Source organism: Falco naumanni, chromosome 8 (assembly GCF_017639655.2).
Source record: "Falco naumanni isolate bFalNau1 chromosome 8, bFalNau1.pat, whole genome shotgun sequence".
Lineage (NCBI taxonomy): Eukaryota > Metazoa > Chordata > Aves > Falconiformes > Falconidae > Falco > Falco naumanni.
The window spans coordinates 36,898,801-36,909,693 of record NC_054061.1 but is presented as its reverse complement, the minus strand read 5'-3'; positions in this window follow the sequence as shown (position 1 = coordinate 36,909,693).

Sequence of the window (10,893 nt, the reverse complement as noted above, 5' to 3'; positions counted from 1 at the left end):
GATGAAACAAAATAAAAGTTTGATTTTCCAATATTGATGCCACAGTGCTTATATCCTGTGAGCTGGACAGACACACGCTATACCCCAACACAGTGTAGATGAGATGACATTAGTTTCTTTACCTATTAGGTAACTTAGTCCAGGTTTGGGGTTCTCTGTTGAATATTCACATTTTGATTCCTTTTTTTTTTCAATGTAGTACCGAAAAAATAACTATGTCTTTGAATATTTTACTGAATCCCAGCTTCAACCGCTGTTGCAATAATGCATTTGCTTGCAGTCTACCATGCAGTTACTGGATACGTGTTAGCGATAGAGGAAATCCAGGACTGGTTACAATCTTTAATAAAACAGAGGCACAATGCTGGAGCTTGAGCTGTGTGGAAGTTCAAGTGTTTTACTGTATATTTTCCATGGATTTCTTCTCCTCATTTGGTTTTCTCCTTTCTTTGCATTTTTAATGACACTTTTTTAAGGACATTTGCAGAGCTCTGTATTTTATTTCTTTTTATGTACAGTCATGACTCCAAGGGCATTTTTCATAAGAGTATTTCACACCCATCTTGTGCCATCTCCTCTACAACTTTATGCACATTTATTCTCACCCCTGCACCACCCATTCTTTGTGCTGTTATATACACATTATACAGATGTTTTTGGAAGCTGGCAGGGAATCAGTGTGAGAGACATGTTAAAAATACTCTTCCTGATGCCCAAACGGCACAGAGTAACTGCTCAGAGATGCATTTTGTCTTTAAGCAGCAAAGTTATTTATTTCGTGTAACATTGGGGAGCTAGCTGATTCGCAACAGACAAACTAGCTCCCAGGTTTTCAATGAAAAGTTAGGTAATGTATACAGTTTTCCTGAAAGGTTACAAATCTTTACATACATATTCATGTGATTTTGACACCCAATCATTCTATTCATAATAGGTTGGATCTAGGTGGAGTAAACCTTCCAACTTTCTTTGTTCAACGATTTCCTGACTTGATGGTCTCCTTATCTCCTTCAGGTCCCCACCTTATCTTTTCTAATTATTCAGAGTACATTACTTTAACACTGTTAGTGGTGCATTCCTTTATTTTAACATCTCAGTGAAACCTTTTCTTATTCAGCGTACTTTTCAAAGTACATTCCTTTAACATCATCAGTGGAACCTCTTCTAATTATTCAGAGTAGTTCTCAACACAGAGCATCACCCAGAGCATTGTACCAAACTCATCCTGACCAATCTTTTTAAGACCTTGCTCTGTTTCTATCCCTAGTTAGTTAGCTAGTTACCTATCTACTTATTTATTTATTTTAAGGTTTAGTTTTATCTTGGGTCAATTTCATGATTTATTTCTCTGCCTGTTCCCATACGAAGTTGCTGTGGCACAGCAAAAAGGAAATGTGGGAAGAGGAACACAGGGTATCTGAGGACAGAAACTACGGCCATTAGCATTGCTTTCCAGGGACATGTCCTTAAAGCCGTTCCTGGGAGACAGTCCCTTCTCTTCCCCATATCTGAAGCTTGCTTCTGATCCAGAACTGAATGATTAGGGCTAGACTTGCAACTGACTGAGATGAGAGGTTCAAGGTCAAACCCAAACCTGACTTAAGTTTATGACACATCAGAAATTGAGGATGTGAATGTGGTTGCAAGGGAAGTAAATCAATTGACAGAGTGGTGGAGAGAACCCACTCATCATCCATGGAAGGCAGGTGATCTACAAAGCAGGCACAGCAGGAATGCTTATGCTGATGGATTTATGGTGCCTGGTAGACTTTGGCCTGGAGAGGGTAGAACTAGCTCAGGCATCAGAGAAAGGGGTTTTTACATCATTATTTGTTCTTGTCACTCAAGGACATCAAGGGAAAGATTGGCAGGCAATCAGGAGAGGTTTCTGACAGGCAAAAAGGCAGATGATGATTGGAGAAGCCTTAATATAGATATTCTTCACAATAAACTTAAAATAAACCACAGAAGAAGGATAGCCTGGATAAATTCGGACATCCTGGAATGGCGACACATTCTCACTGTATATACATGTCAGCTTTTGATTTGCTTCACATATAATTAACAAGCATTTTAAACACTGTGCAGCTTTTTTAGAGAGGTAAAATAAAAATTAAGCCACTGCAAATTCCTCTGTACTAAATGATAATTCACACAGTGTTTACAGTACCAGAAGGCTCAAAGTACAGGCAAGAAAAAAGATGGGAAAAATAACACTGAGTGTTTTGCAAAATGACTCACAAATAAATGATTCTGATTGAATCATTGTAACTTGAATGTTTAATCCTTCAGTCTATTTTCCTTTCGAAAAAATCTTGAGCAAGCTGTGAGTGAGAATATCAAGGTTTGAGTCTAGGGATATTAAGATTTTCTCACCTCACTCAGACTGGTAAAAAGGTAATTATTTGTTGCACATATGACTGGATTCATTGCACATATGTGTTCAGAACTGTCTTTTTTACAACTATGGGAGTCATATGTTTCTTATGCTGGTGTGGCAGTGGTGCAAATGCAATGACCGTAAGGGATTGATTTCTGGGTTGTGTCACTGTTGGAAGACCTCGCTTCAACTCAGAGCTGGCTCAAGAATTCTTACGTCAAGCTTTTTGCAATTACTTTCTAAAAAAAAAAAAAAAAAACCAAACAAAAAAAAAAAAAAAAAACAAAAAACCCCCCAAAAAAACAACAACCAAAAAACCCCAAAAAACACTACGAGCCTAATGGCTTGTTTCCGCCCTTTTAATAACAAATGCATTCTCCTGTTACCTACAAAACTGCAACATAGCAATCAAACCTTTTTATTTGTATCAATTCAACGTAAGCATGCCTTCCATTCTTTTGTTGAAGTTGCTAGTGCAATTGTGTATAGGGAACTTACACTCCTTTGGCTGAAAAAGCCCCTGAAGTCCTGTAAGTTACATACAAGTGGTATTGCAGCTATCTGTCGAATTTCGTTTCGATGCTGTATTAGGTGTATAAACCAAAGGGCCAGATTTATAGCCCTGGCTAGACTTTATATACATATGACTGGCATGCAGAGATTTGGATAATCGTTCTGCAGGCTGCAGAAGATAAAACACCAACAAGTATGCACATATATGTGTTCATGCACATGTTATATACAAAGAGAGGACAATAAGAGTCTTTGCAGCAGGCTAAACAAATACATTTAACAATTAATTCAAACTTGTAAAACTTATTCTATTTCTAAATTGCAGGCAAAATGTTATACTTGGCCCTACAGCCCTCATCCTACTGGACTTCAATTAGCAGAACCATTACAATACTCAGCTGAAAAAGGTTCAGAATAAAGTCCTTATCTGATAGCACTTCCTCTGTCAAGAACTTCCTTACCCACTAATCAGGTTACCGGAAAAATGACTTCTCAGTTCTACCAATTAGTTATAACACATTTGTATTCTATTCATTCTCTTTCTAAAATAGTGGTGATTTCAGCTGACAGCAGCATGCACTTCTCAGGAGAACTGCATTCTCTCCTGCTACACAGACCTCAGAGTCCTTAAATAACACAGAACAAATAGCAATCTCTGTTATAAACCACAGACAAGTCTTGGGAATACACCACAAGGTGGGCATATTAAAGCATTTGAACAGTTTATAAAGCCAGTATTAGGTAGAGAGAGAAATTAAGATATACAAGCAAAGGAGAAAGGATATTTTACAAATGGGCTTTGAAAAATATTGAGATTAAATGAAGTGAAGAAATGTTGCTTGAAGTACCATATTTTGTTTAATGTACTGAACACATTCTCCTTCTGGAGCTGCTGTGAAAATGTGTGCACATGGATGCTCACACACATGCTTAAGCGTGTGTGCACAAATACACAGCAGTACATACAAATACTTTACAAATATAAATACATATGCACATGGAAAGTGAAAGCAAACTGAAACCCTATCACCGAGCCATAAAATGTCAGAGATATTACTTAAAATTAATGGTCCATGTTCTGAAGCCCTCACCCTACAAAAGGAGTCTTAACAAAGTAAGAATATAACAGTTTCATGCCAACTGCATAATACTGATACTTGCAAAGTAATTTTAAAATCTTGATAGAAGGGCACAGAGAAGGTTAGAGTGCTTTTGAAAGCACTTCTGTTACGTTTATGGGTAAGAGAACTGAATACCTCAAAATCTTCAGCATGTTCATCTTCTCAATATCTTCTGAGAAAAGGGGTACAGGTTCATCACATACAAATAAAACAAGCAGCAGCGGCCACAGCCAGGTCTAAATTGATTACCTGAGTCAAGTTTAAGGTCACCTACAAGCCATCAAAGCCTGTAAGCAGTATCTCCCAATCAAATCAATTCAGCTGAGCTTCTGGGGATGAAGCTTTCTTTCTCACCACACTCCTTCATTTTTCAAACTTAATGTCATGTTCAAACTTTCAAGCAAAGGAATTCTGCCTGCAGCAGTTGTGGATGAACAATCCCATAACACCTCTCCAACTTCCAGAGCACAGGCCTCCTCCTCCAGTTGTTCCTAAGGACAGACAGCCTCAGGAAGACAAACAACACATCTGCAAATAGGTTCCTAGAAAGGCTTTCTGTTTTACACATTCCAACAGAGCCTGGATACATTCTAATGTGTTCAGGAAATGTATAACTGAAGATGGGCAGCCTTGGCAGGGACTGATTGATAATGCTGGCATGGTGAAAGTATAGCAGAAATGAGCACTGCTACTTGATTCATTTTTTATTGCAGCCCGGTTGGCTGAAAGCAGCACTTCTAGCTATTCCAGATGCTGTATAACATCTCTGTAACTGAGGACAGTGAAGGGACACAATATTCCACCCAGATATCTATTTTGGCCTGAATAGCCTAAAGCCAGATTACCTTTCTATGCTTCTTATTTACTTTTCATGTTGAGCAGATACCCTTTCCTCCCGCACCGTCTGACTCCACTTTCTCACTGCTAGCACAGGCAGAACAGGCAAGAAAATAAAGGTTTCATTACGACTTTTTCTAAGTCACAACTGGATGTACTGATTCCTGGGACTCTGCGGGCAGTTCGTGCTGCCTCTTCATCATGGCATCTCATAGCGTTACTGTCTAGCCCAATAAGAGGCTCATATTAAAAACTCTCATTGGTTTGGTGAGCGAGATAAAACATAGTGATCATTTTTACCATATAGCTGTTCGGTGCTCCACGAAAGCTGGCTGTAAAATCCTACACTGCTTAGATAACTGGCTATCAGTTCTGACCTTCAGAGGTGAGGTTATAGAAAACTGTATAAATATTGAAATTAGAGGTGAGGCTGAACTGCAGAGTTCAAACTCAGATCTCATATCAAACTCACCCAACACTTCAGTGCGTTGGGAATGACTGATTTGGTTTGGGACCATCTCTAATTAAAAAAATATATGTATCTAATAATCTCACATCATTCCCATCGCTCTTTTTGCTATGTACCTTGCCCTAGGTCTCTCTCACTTATTTCAGAAGCCTGAGTCATACATTTGGGCTTTGGAGAATTGAGAGTTACAGTACGGGTAACTCTAGCTCGTAATGAATATATAGTATCCTTAGGAGAGTCCATACACAAGCAAAGAGTGAGAGAGAAGAAAAATACAGCTGCAGTGAGAATCTACACAAGAGCTGGCAGACAAAAAAAAGCAACTAAAGTGAGCAACTCTCTGTAGCTAGGAGGCAGAGAAAATGCAACCAAGATGTGCTCGTGGGTAAGCAGTGGAAGAAACAACAATAAACTGGAAAGGGGCATCAGAGAGGCATGACTGAGGTGACTAATTTATTCAAGAAGATAAAAGAGAGTGCTACCTTTTTCTACCTGTGTGAATTTACTGTGGGCTTCAGCTCTGTGTGTTTCTTGCCACCCTTTGAATCAAGAACTACCTGAACCACTGCAGGCCAGCAGCAGGGCTTCGGCTTCTTGTGGGCCTGCAATGTTATGATTATACTGGGTAAAACAAAACCAAAACCAAACCAACCCAAACCAAAATCTGGCATATATAATGCAAGTCCAAGTTATGATCCAAAGGGACAGCACAGAGTAACACCATTTTAGTCAGTGGAAGTACAGTTAGAGAGCTAAACCGCCACCTAATGTAAAACCCCATAAGCATGAAATCAATTGAGTTCATTAAAAACATCGTGTCTCACCAGTCTTTGCTGATGATAGATTATCTGCTGCCTGTCAATAGCTAAAAACCAAGCTGGGTAACAGAATCCACAACAGAGTAATTTTTTTTTTTGTCTTATCACTTTACAGTTCGTCTAGATGTGAAGAAACAATTCTTGTAATATGTGGAGCTTCACAAACATACTGAAAGCTTCGGTTAAGAGTTTCATCTATAGCCATCATGGCTAATTCTTTTTATTTCTACCCTACTGGCAATAGTTAGATTTATATCACATGAGGCAGAATATCAGAATCAGTCTAACCAAGAATAATAAAATTCACAGTTAGGATTACCAGAAGCCAGACACTTCCCTGATCAAAATCTCCACTTGTTTAACAGAACAAATTCACACCAGGTCAGGATCGTCCCTGGTAATTATGTTACCTGAAAAGCTGAATCATTCTCAATATCATGTATAAATATTTATATTTATATAAATATATAAATAAATGAAAATATAAAATCATTCTCAATAAGGATGTTTTGGTGTATTCAGGAAAATGCAATTTATGTTTGAGGAGACTGAATTGGTCAGAAAATTGTTTTTCCTACGATGTTGAGATATTTTTTTTTACAATTCCCATAGCACACTGATTTTTTGTGTAAACTGTCCTAAAAGGATTTCAGTTTTCTAAGAGAAAACAAAAACTTCCTAAATTAAGTATGTGAATTCTGAAAACAGATCATATTTTTTTAGAAAACTACTTCCTCTTAAAAGAATTCTTCAATCCAATCCTAATTCTGTGTAAAGAAAGCCAGTAGTTGGTAGGCAGCTTCTTGGGAGTGTTTTCTATAGACAGTGCAGTGTGTAAATTATCAAAAAGAATTGTAAGAGGGAGGCAATTCATGATTAGCTTACTGTAACACAAATTGATGATAGATGAAAGGAGGAGAATGTATGGTATAAGTGATAGGGGCCATAAAAAGAGTAAAAAAAATATAATAAATAAAGACACTGAATTTCAGTGGATATAATTTGTGCAAGAAGTGTTTGCTGAAATCAATGGAATGAGGCTACAGAGGTAAAGGACACAGAGGAGAAATGGAAAGTGTTCCTAGGCAAATTAATGTATACCCAAAGGGCTGTGAGCTACCTAGCAATAAATACGTTTAGAGTGGGGGGAAAGAAGCAAACGGATGGATGACCTATGTAGTGAAAAGAGCAATCAAACAGAAAGAAGAGGCACATGCAAGGAGTAAAATAACAGATCCAGAGGAAGGAGAAGATTATTCAGGAATTCTGCTCACTAAGATTACTAAAAGATGGTGGGAACATGCTGATTATTACATACGCAGTCAGGTAGGAAAGGAGAAATGGAAGAGAAGGAGGAGAAAAGCATTTGTCCAAGTGAGAAGAATGGCGTCAAGTGACTGAAATGTGCCCAATGTTTTCTGCCAGTTTACCACTGTTGCAGTATTTTGCTTTTTAACACTGTTGATGGTGTAAAAGCTGGAATCCAATCCCTACAGAAAATGATCTTGCTTAGAACAGATGTAAAAAATGGTAAACTGTTATTCTGTCCTGTAAAATATTAAAGACCCTCAAGAACATACCACAGACATAGGTGTGCTGTTAGCAACAGTTTAAACCGGAGGACAGTTCTGTACATCCCTGTTCTGCTCTCCCATGCCTGCATAGTTTCATCAATGGTTGTGAGGCAAGGACAAAAGGGAAATCAATGGGAAAAGCCATGTCACTTTCAGTGAAGTCAGTGGCTGTAAACAATAACAGTTAATATTTTTCAGTCATGCCAGATTATGCTAAGATTTTTGACACTAAAATTATAGTGATGCTTCTGCATAGAAAACCTCCGCTATACCAATTATAGGGGCTGTGGGAGACATGTAGCTCTCATGTGAGGACTTGAGTCTTAGCTTAGCTGGATGGTACCTTAGAGGGATATATTTGCAATCTCTATTAGCAAGTCACCTGAGCTTGCAGGCCCAGAAGCTGAGAGGTAATTGCAGTGAAAGGCATTTCTGTAAGCAGTATGTCAGTGTTTACGAAATGTGTTATTTCTTTTTTCTTTTTCATCTTAGGAATCTAATCTTTCTGTGCTAGGAAGAAGACTAAAAAAATGCACAAATAAACAGTCTAGGCTCTTTAGGAGAAATTAAAATAATTTATGGAAGCTGGATATTAAAAAAAAATGATTTCTGGAAGGCTTAAGAGGTACAAAAGAATTTAGGACCAAAAGGAATCAGTAGAAATTATTCTAATTCTCTGTTAGAAACGAATACCACAACAAGGCTACATTGTGAAGATCTGGCTAGCTTACCGCAGAAAAGAGTACTGGTAGACAAAGAGGAGATGACATTGATAGGAATTGAAAGGGGAACAAAACTTTCAGTTTTTCAACAGAAAGGTAGGCAAGTGCCATCTAAATTTCCCTGTCAAATCACAACTTTTTGTCAGCTTTTATACAGGAAAAAATGTAGCAGAGATTATAACTTAGGTAAATGATAGACGTTTACTGAGCTGAACACCTTTCAGAATTAGAGGACACTGCTGAGCTAAACAAGCAAGTGTAGGCAGCCACAAAAATGCACGTTCATAACAAATGATGAATTAAACTAAATATGGTCCCTAGGAGCTGGCTGTACAGTGCAGAGTTCATCACGTGTCTGACAAGGTCACACAAAATGTCTGTGGTAGAACAGCAGACAACCTGCTTCCCTGCATCCCGTTAGCCACAAGCCAACAAGCAGCTTACGCAGGTTTTGGGTCAGCCTCTCAAGTATCACACACATTTCAAGCATTTCAAGGCACAGCGTGTGGACTGCTTTCCCATGCACAACTCTCCTGCCCTGACTTCACCTATCTGGCAAGTTTTTCTTTCCTTTTTCTCTCATCTGCTCACTCTCATTGCTCCTGGTCACTCAGTGCTATAGAGGAGACAGCTATCTTCTCCACAGATCCTGCCATCAAAACCTGCTTTTTAATCTCACTTTTAACATCTCCCACCTCATCTTTTCTGCAATAGCATCTGAAACCACTTCCCCCTCTGATTGGGTCCCTGGCTGTTCATCCATGGGTTTTTTCATTCTTTTAAAAATTGCAGATCCTTTAGTAAATGATTTTAGAAGTTGTTTGCAGGTTCACAGACTTTTCTCCTTCCTTGTATTTAAATCAATATTTTGGATTCCCTCCCAAGGGGAATTTGACTGCATTGTTCATTTATTTATTTCCTCATTTATCTTTTAGGAAAACATTAAATAGCTTTGGCTGTTAAGGATAGTATAATCCCTTGATTTATGACCTGGATTAAGGGATATTTTGTAAGCAATAGGTATCGTATAAAGTCAGATGGGAGAAAAAAAATAAGTATGAATACATGCTTTTCAAAGCCTGTTCTAAATATTTTGATTTTTGCAGGCACCAGTGTGCGACTCCTTGAAGAAAGGATTGAAGAGGGCAATCAAATGAGTGGAAGGAAAGAGATCCAGCTATCACTTTAGTAATTGTTTTCAATCTTCACTGGAAAACAAAAAGAAACTAAGGCAAAGGAAGCAAAATTGCTACTAGGTCAAAAATCTCCAAAGTGTCAAGTGAGGGAAACCACAGTGTAGATTAGTTTGCAGAAAGACTGACCATGCCTTGAAGAGAAAAAATATTCCCATTCAGTTAAATGGAAGATTCCAGAAATCAGTAATAATATCTAGTAATCCTTCCTTAACCAAAGCAGAGATGGAAGAAGAGATCGCAGCATATCGTTTAAATTAATACCTTCCTGTGTTTTTAAAAGTTGAGAGAAGAAGACACAAAATATGACATTAGAGTACAAGTGGCCTGTAAAGCAGGATGTGAGAGCTCATAAGAAACCATAGCTAAAGGAAAAGTAACTTAGGTTTCATACTCCTAAGCAGCATATGTAATTTCCATAAAGTGTTGTGCATCCTGCTTCTTATCACACTAAAGAGCATCTATTCATACCTTATTGCCCTGCTGTAGAAGGACTTGCTATGTAGCTGTCATGATGCCGTAAGTGCTCTCTCTCATATGGAAAACTAGGTTTGCCCCCTCTGTTGATACTAAGGCATATAAGACTTACATTATTTAATTCATGTTTTTGGAGGAATTTAATGTTTTGCTGAAGAGTTCCCTAGAACTTCATAATTGTATGAAGAGATCAATCACTCATTCTTTGCAAGCTCTGGGTAGGCTTCAAGGGGGAAAAAAGAAAATAAAAGACAAAATCAACATCCGCTGATTCGATGGCTGGAAAAAATATTGATCAGCTGGGTCATTCTTTAAGCTCATTTCATTCTCTGTGTGAAAGAAAACAGCAGTCTTCTAGGAATAAAAGATACTCTAAAAACAGCATCTCAATGCATTTCAACAAAGGGCATGTTTTAAATCCTTAAGGAGCACTTTATGTCCTCATTTTTTAAGCCATCATTTTAATACAGGTTTTGCATGGGCACCTAATTATTGCTTTATACTGCAGTGCCAGCTAGAAGTAGGAAATAAAGTTCAGCTGAGCTAGGTGCTTGCTAACATTAAGCCATAGCCTGGCTTCCCACTGAGGGGCTGTCAGTCTGAATAGCCAAAACAGGATAAAAAGAGAGAACATATTTGGGAAGCCATTTCGCAGACGTGGAGCAGACCCGCTGAGAGGCTGAATGACCTGCCCAGGGTAACACTAGCAACTTGATTCCAGTCAAGAATACAATGCAGATTTCCCAAGCCAGTGACTAACATAGAAAATATCCTTCTTTTCCATTGCAG